The sequence below is a fragment of the Drosophila gunungcola genome, unplaced genomic scaffold (assembly GCF_025200985.1).
Source record: "Drosophila gunungcola strain Sukarami unplaced genomic scaffold, Dgunungcola_SK_2 000055F, whole genome shotgun sequence".
NCBI classification, from domain to species: Eukaryota; Metazoa; Arthropoda; class Insecta; order Diptera; family Drosophilidae; genus Drosophila; species Drosophila gunungcola.
The window spans coordinates 609,104-620,507 of NW_026453219.1; the positions used below are offsets into that span (position 1 = coordinate 609,104).

The 11,404-nt window shown below is 38.5% G+C and overlaps 1 long non-coding RNA gene across 1 annotated transcript; it reads left to right on the plus strand.

Moving 5' to 3' along the window:
- The first annotated feature begins 772 nt into the window (after nt 1–772).
- Nucleotides 773–1,656, plus strand: LOC128264058 (uncharacterized). Its single transcript, XR_008268648.1, has 3 exons — nt 773–848; nt 1,115–1,275; nt 1,364–1,656. It is a non-coding gene; the product is annotated as an uncharacterized LOC128264058 (long non-coding RNA).
- Nucleotides 1,657–11,404: the final 9,748 nt, after the last annotated feature.

Sequence of the window (11,404 nt, forward strand, 5' to 3'; positions counted from 1 at the left end):
GCACGCTACTTGAAAAAATTGTATTTTGAGTTTTTATGGACTCTGACTTTTCCGGAATGTTGGAATTGGAATTTTTCAATTACCCAGACGAGAAAAAAAAAACAAATATTGATTTTAGTGCATAGCCTCCTGTTTCTTTTTGCACCTCCGCCCATGAAAAATAGTATCTCGGAGTTTTGTATGGACTCGGGCTTTTCCGGAATGTTGGAATTGGAATTGGAATTTTTCAATTACCCAGACGAGAAAAAAAAACAAATATTGATTTTTGTGCATAAGCCTCCTGTTTCTTTTTGCACCTCCGCCCATGAATATAGTATCTCGGAGTTTTTTATGGACTCGGGCTTTTCCGGAATGTTGGAATTGGAATTGGAATTTTTCAACTACCCAGACGAGAAAAAAAAACAAATATTGATTTTGTGCATAAGCCACCTGTTTCTTTCTGCACCTCCGCCCAAGAATAGCTGAAATCAAATATTCATATATGTATTTTGGTCAAATAACCATATGTAAGAGGCTGCACTGTAAATGTGTATTTTTGCTCAGAGTAAAATATGTAAGTATGAAGCCTCTGTAAATATGTACACTCGCTCAGAGAAAAATATGTAAGTATGAAGCTTCTGTAAGTATGTGTGCTCGCTCAGAGAAAAAATGTGTAAGTCTGAAGCCTCTGCAAATATGTATTTTCGCTCAGAGACTAAAATGTAAGTAGATCAGAGAGTAATATGTAAGTAAAAAATGCGATTGGACAATTTTGTATTTTTATTTGCAGCGCCGAAAATGTAAATGTATGGCTGCATGTAATTTTTTACCAGGAGAAGTGAAACATAGTTAATATTTCTTGCCGGCGGGTATGTGTATTGTTTGTAATTGTGATTTTTTCGTTTTGGAGATAAGTGGACTGTAGAATGTATGTAAATGTGAATGTAAAATGTAACCTTGTGAGCGGAGGCTCTACACAGTGAAAAAGAACAAAAACGAATGGGGGCCAATATTGCCGGAACACTTTAATTGAAAATTGTTATATTTTTTCACTGTGGCACGCGCAAAAAATTAACACTTTTTTTAATTTAGGAGTTTGTTAAATTATTCGTAGGAATTTTTTGGAAAATTGCAGGTTGATGTATGAATGATGCACGGCCAACTGGACTTAGAATTTTTGTACATTAATATGCACAAAGGGGGGAACGATTAAGATGGCCGCAAATTTGAAGTTATTGATTGCCGTAATGTCGGATTGAAATCGGAATTTGATTTGACATGAATATCATCCAAAAAGTAAGACGAAATTGTATATTCGAAACACTTACTGGAGATCGGCAATTAATAATTTATTTCGTACTTATCTTGCTGTTGTATGTTGAAGAGGATCGAGCCACCGAAGCGGGGTCCAAAAGAAAAATATCCGGCTCGAAGGACCAAAAATGAACGTAGAGGGCGATGGCCGAGTCCTCTGGAGGGTCCTGGAAGGTGCACAGGTCCTGTAGTTGAATGACGAGTCGTAGGTGTTTCGGTGGTTGGTAGGGGTGTGGGCGCAACACTTTTATTCACTATGAAAATCGAACTAACTATTCTAACTTATTCTAATGCTATTGAGAGCGCAGTGGAGACTTCATGGAGACTTCGTGGTGGGGAAAAGGGAAGCTGGGTGAGAGCGGAGAGCAGATGGGGAGAGCGGAAAGCCGGGAATACCGGGTGCTCCTTCGTGGCCTGAACAAAGGCAATTTCATTGCCGCGGCTAGAATTGTGCACCGCGTATTTATTGTGTAAAACATGGGCCAAGGTTAAGGAAAAATTCGAAAATTACATTAATAACGTTTTTTTTTTGGACAGATTCAAGAATTGTTCTATAGTGGCTAACCATGCACTCGTCCAGGCTAAACTGTTTCGTCGCCAACCGGATTTCTGAGATGCAATCAACCACTTCAAACATTATTTGGAGGCACGTTCCGGGCAAGGACAATCCCGCGGACATAGTGTCAAGAGGCTGCGCCGTATATGAGCTTATGGAAACTATATGGTTTAGTGGACCAAGTTTCTTACGTCAACCCTCATCTGGAGGGCCTCAGCCAGTGCTAAATTCTTAGGACACCGAAGAAGAGTTGGAGCTTCGAAAATCAACAGTCCTCACATGTACCGATAGTGGCAGCAAACAAGATGTGTTCGATTACATTATCAACAAGTTCTCATCCTATCGGCGCATTCTGCGAGTCATAGCTTTTGTGTTGCGCGTCTTCGATCGAATCAAGGGCAACAGGAAATTGAACGTAGTCGATGTAATCCATACATCAGCAACTGAATTGCAATACGCGTTCAAGCACATCGTATCACATATCCAGCAGAAGACATTTTATAACGAAATTCAGCAACTCAAGGAAAACAAGATTTTTAAACCCGAATTTCTAAAACTAAATCCATTCCTAGCAGCGACTGACGGATCAAACCGTTCCATAACACTATTACGTGTAGGAGGCCGCTTAGCCAAGGCGCCCATTTCACTCGATGCCAAATTTCCTGCTCTTCCTTCAAAAGATCATTGCTTAACATTGAAATTTGTTAAGTATCTGCCCCGGCAGCACATGCACGCTTGACCAATGGCTCTTATTGGAATTCTACGACTCCAGGCTTGGATTGTAAACGCCAGAGAAATCGTTACTGTTACCATTATAAGCCCCGTTTAATGGAACAAATAATGGTATCACTTCCAGGTGATCGCTTTCATTCACAACGATCCTTTTTTGTAACTGGAGTCGACCTATGTGTTGGCCGTGTTTATATGCTTTTCGTCAAAAGCAATACACATAGAACTCATTTCCGATCTATCTGCTAATAACTTTATTCTTTGTTTAAAGCGCTTCGTCAGTCGCATAGGCGTCCCACTACGCATCTATTGTGGTAATGCAACTAATTTCGTCGGGGCACGATCTCAGCTCGAGGACTTTAAGCATCAGCTGTTTGACGAAGCCAACACATTGAATGTACATAACTTCAGCAGCATCGTGGGATTTTAGTTTAAGTTCATCCCTCCGCAGTGAAGTACATGAAGACCTAGATGATCAAAAACTTGGGCAACACTGGGCTAACTTACGAGGAGCTTCAAACGATTGCAATGGAGGCGGAGGCAATCTTAAACTCAAGACCAATGGCACCCCTATCCCAAGACCCGAACGATGGAGAGGCACTAAGCCCAGCGCACCTGCTGATTGGGTCCTCTCTGATGTCTGTTCCGGAGCCTTCAATTGACGAGAGCAAACCCTCCTATCTTACGTCGTGGCAGCGCGTAACGTACTTGAAGCAGCAGTTCTGGGAGCTATGGAGGCGTGATTATTTACACACACTTCAGGCGCGCTCCAAATGGCTCAAACCCGATGCCAACATTCAAATTGGCCAAATTGTAATAATTCACGAGATGGATCCTGGGTCGCATCACCAACACGCATTTTGGAGCTGATGGACGAGTAAGAGTGGCCGAGATCAAGGTGAAAAATGGAACCATTCGTAGACCCATCTGCAAGATAGCGCCCCTGCCTTAGCAAATCGGTGGTTGAATACTCCTTGGATCATTCAACGGGCGGAGAATGTTAGATGATATCATAACCTAACGCCAATTTACATTTATTATTCTTTGTTCATAAATAACTTTGTTTAAAAACAGTTGGTTAATTTAAATACCTTGCCAACTTGTACTACTTAATTACCCTTCACTGTAATCATATGTTTGTATTTTGAATTTGCTCTTATACATAAAGCATTGTAATCTCAAACTTGAACATTAAAATCATTAAAAGAATATTAGAGATCGAAACAACTCGGACGTTTTACTTTGATAACTCTGCATTTGGGCAGAGTCCGCACACCGATCATCAACCATTATCCTTCGCAATCTCTGACAAAAATCCTAATATAGAAATGAAACGCTGGTATTCCTTCATAGAAAGTTTCACTCCAAAGGTCATTTACAAACCAGGTACAACTAATGTAGTTGCGGACGCCTTATCAAGGATTCAGATTAGCAACTTAACTGAAAGTAACGAATGGTTCTCAGATCAAAATACTCAGCATTCAGCAGAGAGTAGTTTTGAGAATGTTATACAAGAAACCCGATAACCCTTAAACCAGTTTAAGCATTAATTGCTTATGGCAACGGGGAGGTATAGAATACATGATTCGATTACAATATTCGAAAATACCAGACATATAGTAGAATTTGACACTCCTGAAAATTTGATATCAATCTTAAGAGAATACATTCTTCCTAATATCACTGTAGGTATTCTTTGTTTTAAGAGGACTTTTATAAAATTCAAAAACCACTTAAGGAAAAATTTATGAATAAATTTTTTCATACAAGACAGAGCACTTATAATCGTAGAAACACATTGTAGAGCACACAGGGGACTTGACGAAAATTATAAAGAAATCAATATATTGTAATGTTGTCCAAACTTACTCACAAAATTAAAAGAATATATAAAAAATTGTAAAATTTGCAATGAAAACATTATCAAAAAGTTGTGTTATTACAGATTTCAACTATGACCTTGAGTTATTAATTAACTTTTAATTTTTTAATTATTAATTTTTTATTTAATCCAAACTATATACATCACCATTTATTAGTAAAAAAAAATAAATCAAGAAAAGAAGCTAACTTCGACAAGCCGAACTTCATATACCCTTGCAGCTATTGCAAATATTAAATATTCTTGAAGACATTAAAATAATGATTTACTTGCGGGTATGTTTAAAAGCATTGAAGCTATGATGATTTGCAGCTCAACTATTTGAGTGCAGACGGACGGACAGACGGAAGTTTGCAACGCAGTGAAGGAGACATTTCCGACCCTATAAAGTATATATATTCTTGATCAGTATCACTTGGCGAGTCGATCTAGCCATGTCCGTCTGTCCGTCTGTCCGTCTGTCAGTCTGTCCGTCTGTCCGTCCGTCTGTCCGCCCGTTTCTACGCACACTAGTCTCTCAGTTTTAAAGCTATCTGCATGAAACTTTCCCAAAAGTTGTCTTTCTATTGCAGGTAGTATGTAAGTCGGAACGAGCCGGATCGGACGACTATAGCATATAGCTCCCATAGGAACAATCGAAAAAATAAATAAAAAAAATTATAACTATGCTGTTTCTTATATTTTTTTTTTAAGTTCTTTGACATATTGTAATTGTTAAATATTTCAGAATTACGGCTTAAATTTCATTAAAATCGGACGACTATAGCATATAGCTCTCATAGAAACTATCGAAAAAATAAATACAAAAAATTATAACTTTGCTGATTTTTAATTTTTTGTTTAGTTCTTCGACATATAGTAATGGTTAAATATTTCAGAATTACGTTTTTAATTTCATCAAAATCAGATGACTATATCATATAGCTCCCATAGGAACAATCGGATTAACTTCGATTTTTGTATATGTTGGATCTTAAGTTATGGTAGTCAGTGTAAAGGGATTAAATCAAATGCGTGTGCCAAGTAACAATTCTAGTCTCTGCACTCTAACGGTTGTTTGTTAGTACGCTTTGTTCCGTTATTCGCCAGATGGTCAGGATAGTTCGATGCGAACATGAGAGAGAGATTTTGCGTGAGTTTAGAGGCTTGAGAGAGAGATGCGCACTATGGTTGATGTGCGTGTATGCTTGAGCCACTGCGAGAGACAGAGATACAAGTATGTTCGTTGCAGCATTGTCTGGAGAGCATTTTTGGTATGCTAATAAGCTGGGGTAGTCTCAAATTGGCAGTGGAGTGATCAAGTGTATTCGCCGTATACAATCTGTGCAATTAAATATGGAAAATCCTAACGACAACCCGACATCAGAAGTGGTATCAGTGCCAACTCCTGCATTTTCTGAAGATCAGTGGCGCACTATTATGGAAATGCAGAATCGTAATTTCGTCGAAACGTGTAAAGCTCTGCAAGCGTCTGTGCGTCCACAAAATCAAGTGGTTTTGCCAAAATTTAACCCAGATGTAACTGAAGCTGATGCGACTCAATGGTTTGCAACGGCAAGCATTATTATGGACGAACAGCAGATTGATGGCAGCACACTTATCATGATGTTGAGTAGTTGCATGCAGGGCAGTGCTTCAGTGTGGCTTGCACAGATCTGCTATCCCGGCATTAATTGGGAGCAGTTTAAAGAACTGAACCTGAATCTGCTGAACAGCCGCCCAGCCCACCACGAGTGCCCTGCAGTGTATGCAAGCCGTATGGTGACGTCAACATGAACGCCCAGGAAATAGCTGTATCCACGGTACTTGCGCATATGGCCAATTTTGACAACCGTTTGCAGCGTATGGTGTTTTCGTCAAATGTACAAACTAGAAGTCAACTCCAGATGGAACTGAAAGCATTTACATTTGACAAAAACGGAGTGCTGGAAATACTGATGTCACTTATGCAAGAAACCAGGACATAAAATGGCGGAGTGCAAATTAAAGCGGTCTGGATCGGAGAATAAACAGCATCGCGATTTGCAGAATGTGACCTGTATGGACAGCTTGGGCATCTTGCGAATCGGTGCACGAACAATGCAGCTAAATCTGGAGGAGTTACTAAGAAGAAATGTAATCAATTTTTTGTGGTTGAGCCAAAAGGAGTTTCGACACACCAGGGTGAGATCTTTCCGATTTGTTTTGACTCTGGAGCAGAATGCTCGCTTATTCGAAGTAGTGTTGCCGATAAATTTGATGGCAAACTTATTAATAATATTGTGATAATACGAGGTATTGGCGACGCTGGCATTTCCAGTAAGCTACAAAAACTATCTGAATGCATTATTAATGGAAATATTGTAGAAGTACTGTTTCACGTCATAGCAGATAAGCATCTCATATATAATATTGTAATTGGTAGGGAAATCCTTAGTCAGGGATGCGAAATCATCTTGACACCTGATAAATTTGAATTTGTTAAGTCTAAGTCTGTAAACGTCTGTAAAGTATCTGAGCCATCTGCCTTGTTACTTAATGTTGATACTGAAATGATTGGTAATGACAAGGAAAACTTAATTAAATTACTTAAAGTCTATTCAGCTGCATTTATTGATGGAATCCCTTGCACAAAGGGTAATACGGGTGAAATCACTATTAGATTAATTAATCCAAACAAAACTGTACAGCGGCGTCCATATCGTTTGAGTCCGAATGAAAAAGAAATTGTACGTTAAAGGATAACAGATTTGTTAATCTGTAACATTATTCGACCTAGTTGTTGTCCCTATGCTAGCCCTATACTCTTGGTTAAAAGAAGAACGGATCCGATCGACTTTGCGTTGACTATCGTGAACTGAACAGCAATGCTGTTTCTGACAGATATCCCTTACCACTTATCAACGACCAGATTGGTAGACTTGCGGGTGCAAAATATTTTACTTGTCTGGATATGGGTAGTGGATACCATCAGATTTCCATTCATCCCGATTCTGTGGAATTTACCGCGTTTATTACACCTAATGGGCACTATGAGTATCTGACAATGCCATTTGGCCTCAAGGACGCCCCGACTGTTTTCCAGCGAGCCATTATAAACGCATTGGGAAATCTTGCATATTCTTATGTAATAGTCTATATGGACGATATAATGGTGGTGTCATCTACCATAAAATTAGGTATGGAAAATTGTGTGTTGGATGTATTGACTGCAGCGGGATTCTCTTTTAACATAGCAAAATGTGGATTCTTAAAAACTACTGTACAATACTTGGGGTTTGAGGTACGAGCTAGAGAGTTAAGGCCTAATCCTCGAAAATTTCTTGCATTAAATTCCCTGCCACCACCGCAAACAGTTCGAAGCGTAAGACAGTTTATAGGATTGGCGTCTCACTTTCGAAAATTCGTGCCTCGGTTCTCACAGATTATGAAACCGATATATTCCTTAACTTCGAGTAAAAGTGTGTTTAATTGGAATAACGAGTTGAAAGATATTAGAAAAAATATTATTGCTATTCTTATAAATGTACTTGTTATTTTTGATCCACATTATCCAATCGAGTTACACACAGATGCAAGCTCTTACGGTTATGGTCCAATTGAAGTATCACTTTTCATGATCACACCTGACGTTACTCATCTTCGCGAAGGCCGGTTAAGCAGTTGGCAAAGAATAACACAAATGCATCAGAACTTCTGGAAAAGATGGAGCAGAGAGTATTTTTCCCTGTTGCAAGAACGAGCAAATGGCGGATCAAAACATCCGACATCCAAATCGGTCGTGTTGTATTGCTTAAGGACAACCTTCCACCGATGAAATGGCAGCTTGGGTGTATCCATGAAGTCATACCCGGAAAGGACGGTGTCGTCAGAGTAGCTGTGGTCCGGACAGCTACAGGTCTTACCAAAAGGGTCGTCACCAAACTAGCCGCTCTGCCCATCGAATCCCATTTGGTTGGAACCGTGCCTCTTCCAACGGGGGGAGTATGTTTAAAGCAGAGCGCCAGCACCTAGTCAAATGCTCATAGATGTGCGGTGCACACGCAGGGCTTTGCATGTTTACTGTTCTTCGCCTTTCTTATCTCGCTACATCTTTCGCGTTATCTATTCAGCTGAGCTACAGCGAAAACATGTACACAAATTTTAAGTCAAGCTTTCGGCAAGTTAGTTATACAAAATCGCTGCAACTCCGAGCACAGCTAATAAAATCAAGAAATAATTTCAATTGAACCTATCGTGCGTTTAATTTATATTTCTAAACTAAAGGGTGGCATTTTGGTTGTTTTCCCCATAAACAATAATACAATTCCTTTTTGTGTTCTGGAGCAATGAATCATTGGAGAAAAATCTAACCTGAACAAATCAATGTAACTGTATTCGAGCTCTAATATGCTCTTCGGGGTCGTTGAGACCAATTTGAAAATTTGGGTCATTCCTATAGACCTTTGTAATAGATCTAGAGTGTTCATTTGGGGTTATTAAAAAAAATAAGAATGATATTGGGAATTATTGTAATTTTATTGAATATGTTAATACATTTTTTTTTTAATTTCATTAATGCCAATAATGATCGCAAATATGATGGGCAAGTTTTTAATTTTGTCCAAGTCGTTTGCTTGACTTTGGAATCTTTTGAGAAGGCACTTATTGTGCAATTTATATAATTTTAAAAGCGCATTTGCTAACATTATAACTGCTATTATTATTAGCATTATTGTGATAATTTCTGTGTCAATTTTTTCAGATTCGTTCTTATTTACAACGTTTGCCGTTGAGTCTACCACTTTGGTGTCTACTTAACCCATTTTTGGTGTTTTATAATTTATTCCAATTATATTTGATGTGTTTCTCAATTTATAATCAATGTGCCATGTATATTGGCTCATGGAAAAAATATGATTAAATTGTTTTTTTTTTTTTAATAGAAATTTTTGCTTTAAATTGAACTTTTTTTTTGTATTAATTTTGTTTTTAAGAAAATTTTAGAGATTTGTAATTTTGTTTTTACATGTTCTATCTAATTTTTCGTATGGCTTTACGGGCCATACTTTTAACTGGGCAGAAAGGGTTCCGCTCAGTTTTACAAAATTATGTTATATTTATAAAAAAATATGCATCGCAGTGCAGTTAAGAGAATTATGCAACGCAGTGCAAATGGTATTAAAATGTGTTTTTTTTTTTTCCGTGTTCCCCGCGTCAGCTGGTCGTCGCCGGCTTGGCTTCGCTGACGCTCCTTCGAAGGCGGAAGGGGCGGTGTGCCTCTCGCGCTTGTTGAATTCTCTGCTACAGTTGTCCCGAGCCTATGAGCTCAGGCGGGGCCGGTGCCGGTCCTCGCACAGGTCTTCTTCATGCATGTGTAGTTGTGTCCAGTGGTCCAGGGCAGTCGTTCGGGCAGACGTCAGGTTTCTTCGGCAAAGGCTTGGAGATGGTGGGGTAATAAAATTTTTTTCCATTTATAACTTTAATATTATCTGAGTGAGTTGCTGTATGGTTTGCGTAGCTGGAGGCATTCTTTTAAAAAATCAAGCTCAGCAGTTATTTTTTCTGCTTATGCCCATGTGGGCGGCGTATTTGTGTATAATAGCCACTTAATGTGAGCTATTCTTTTATTTATTTTGTTTTTCTGGCCTCCGCGTTTGCCCATTACTCTACTCACTTAGAATTTATATTTTTGCATCCTATTTGCCAATTTCCCGCGTTGGTGTAAAGGGCGGATTGCCTCTCACACTTGTCGGATGTTGACGGACTTCCTGTTTGTCACTTTTTCGATAATGGTCCGCCATTTTTTTTTTGGTAATGGTCAGAAGTATCCATGAAGTGTCCACTTTTTTTTTGTTTTTGATTTTCGGTCGCCACTTTTTTTTTCTCCTATGACTCACTGCTCCTCAGGTCCTTTAGGACCATGTCACGGTCGCCATGAAGTATCACCTTCCTGATCAGACTTTCAACACATCAAGTTTTTTGTATTTTTAAATTTATTTCTTTATTTGGCGAAGCAGCAATGGTGCCGCTCCGACGTTTAAATGTTTTTAATTTTAACATTATTCTTTTAATTCTAAGTAAGGCTAAGTCTCGTCGCTGCGCTGCCCACAGACGGCGGCAGAGAGACGGCTATGTATATGCTTAAGTATATGGGCTATGCTCTCTTAAGCGGGAGCGCGAGGTATATGCACATAAGGTCCTTTCGTGTTGCAATTATGCCGACGCTAGCACTTTCGGTGTGTAGTCCAAGGCATAGCGATCGGTTCATATTTCGGACACTTGGGTTTACGACCGGGACATGTTTGATTATGTTAACACTGCAACAAAGTGTTACAGTGTGTACCCTTTAAGTACTCTTAGTACAGTGGGTGTTCAATATGTGTGCATACTACATCTCCCTCCTTTTGAAAAATAACGTAATAAAATGAAGTTATTTTCTAGTCATTATGTAAAATTGTTTAAAATATAGCATTTTGGAAAATTTAAAAATGTTTTAACTATTTATTATTTGTTGTTGGTTTTTATTTATTTGTTTTTTATTATTACATATATATAATTAAATGTTTGCAACTCCGATTAAATAAAAAAATATAATTTTATTTTATTCAATTGATGTTTTACAGAGTTTAAGCTTATTAGTGAAGAACACCGACCTATTACTTTGAGGTCTCAAACTGAACTTAACTTGCTGATCTGCTTCTGTTGATGATCAAGCCTCGGTCTCGAGCTTTTTGGGATTTGAGTGAGTTGTGAAATTGTTCTGAGAAACTTTCAGTTTCTTTTGAGTGAAACTTTAATTACTCTTGGATTCAAGTGTCTTGACTCTTGGATACAAGTGCGCTCTTAGATTTTACAACTTTGAAATGTCTTTGGATTGAAATAGGAGTTTATGTGTCTGATAGGAATATGGGCATGGGTATAACATAATATTTTCTGCTACAATATTTTCCTCAGTAGTTTTTACATTCTTATTTGCTATGATT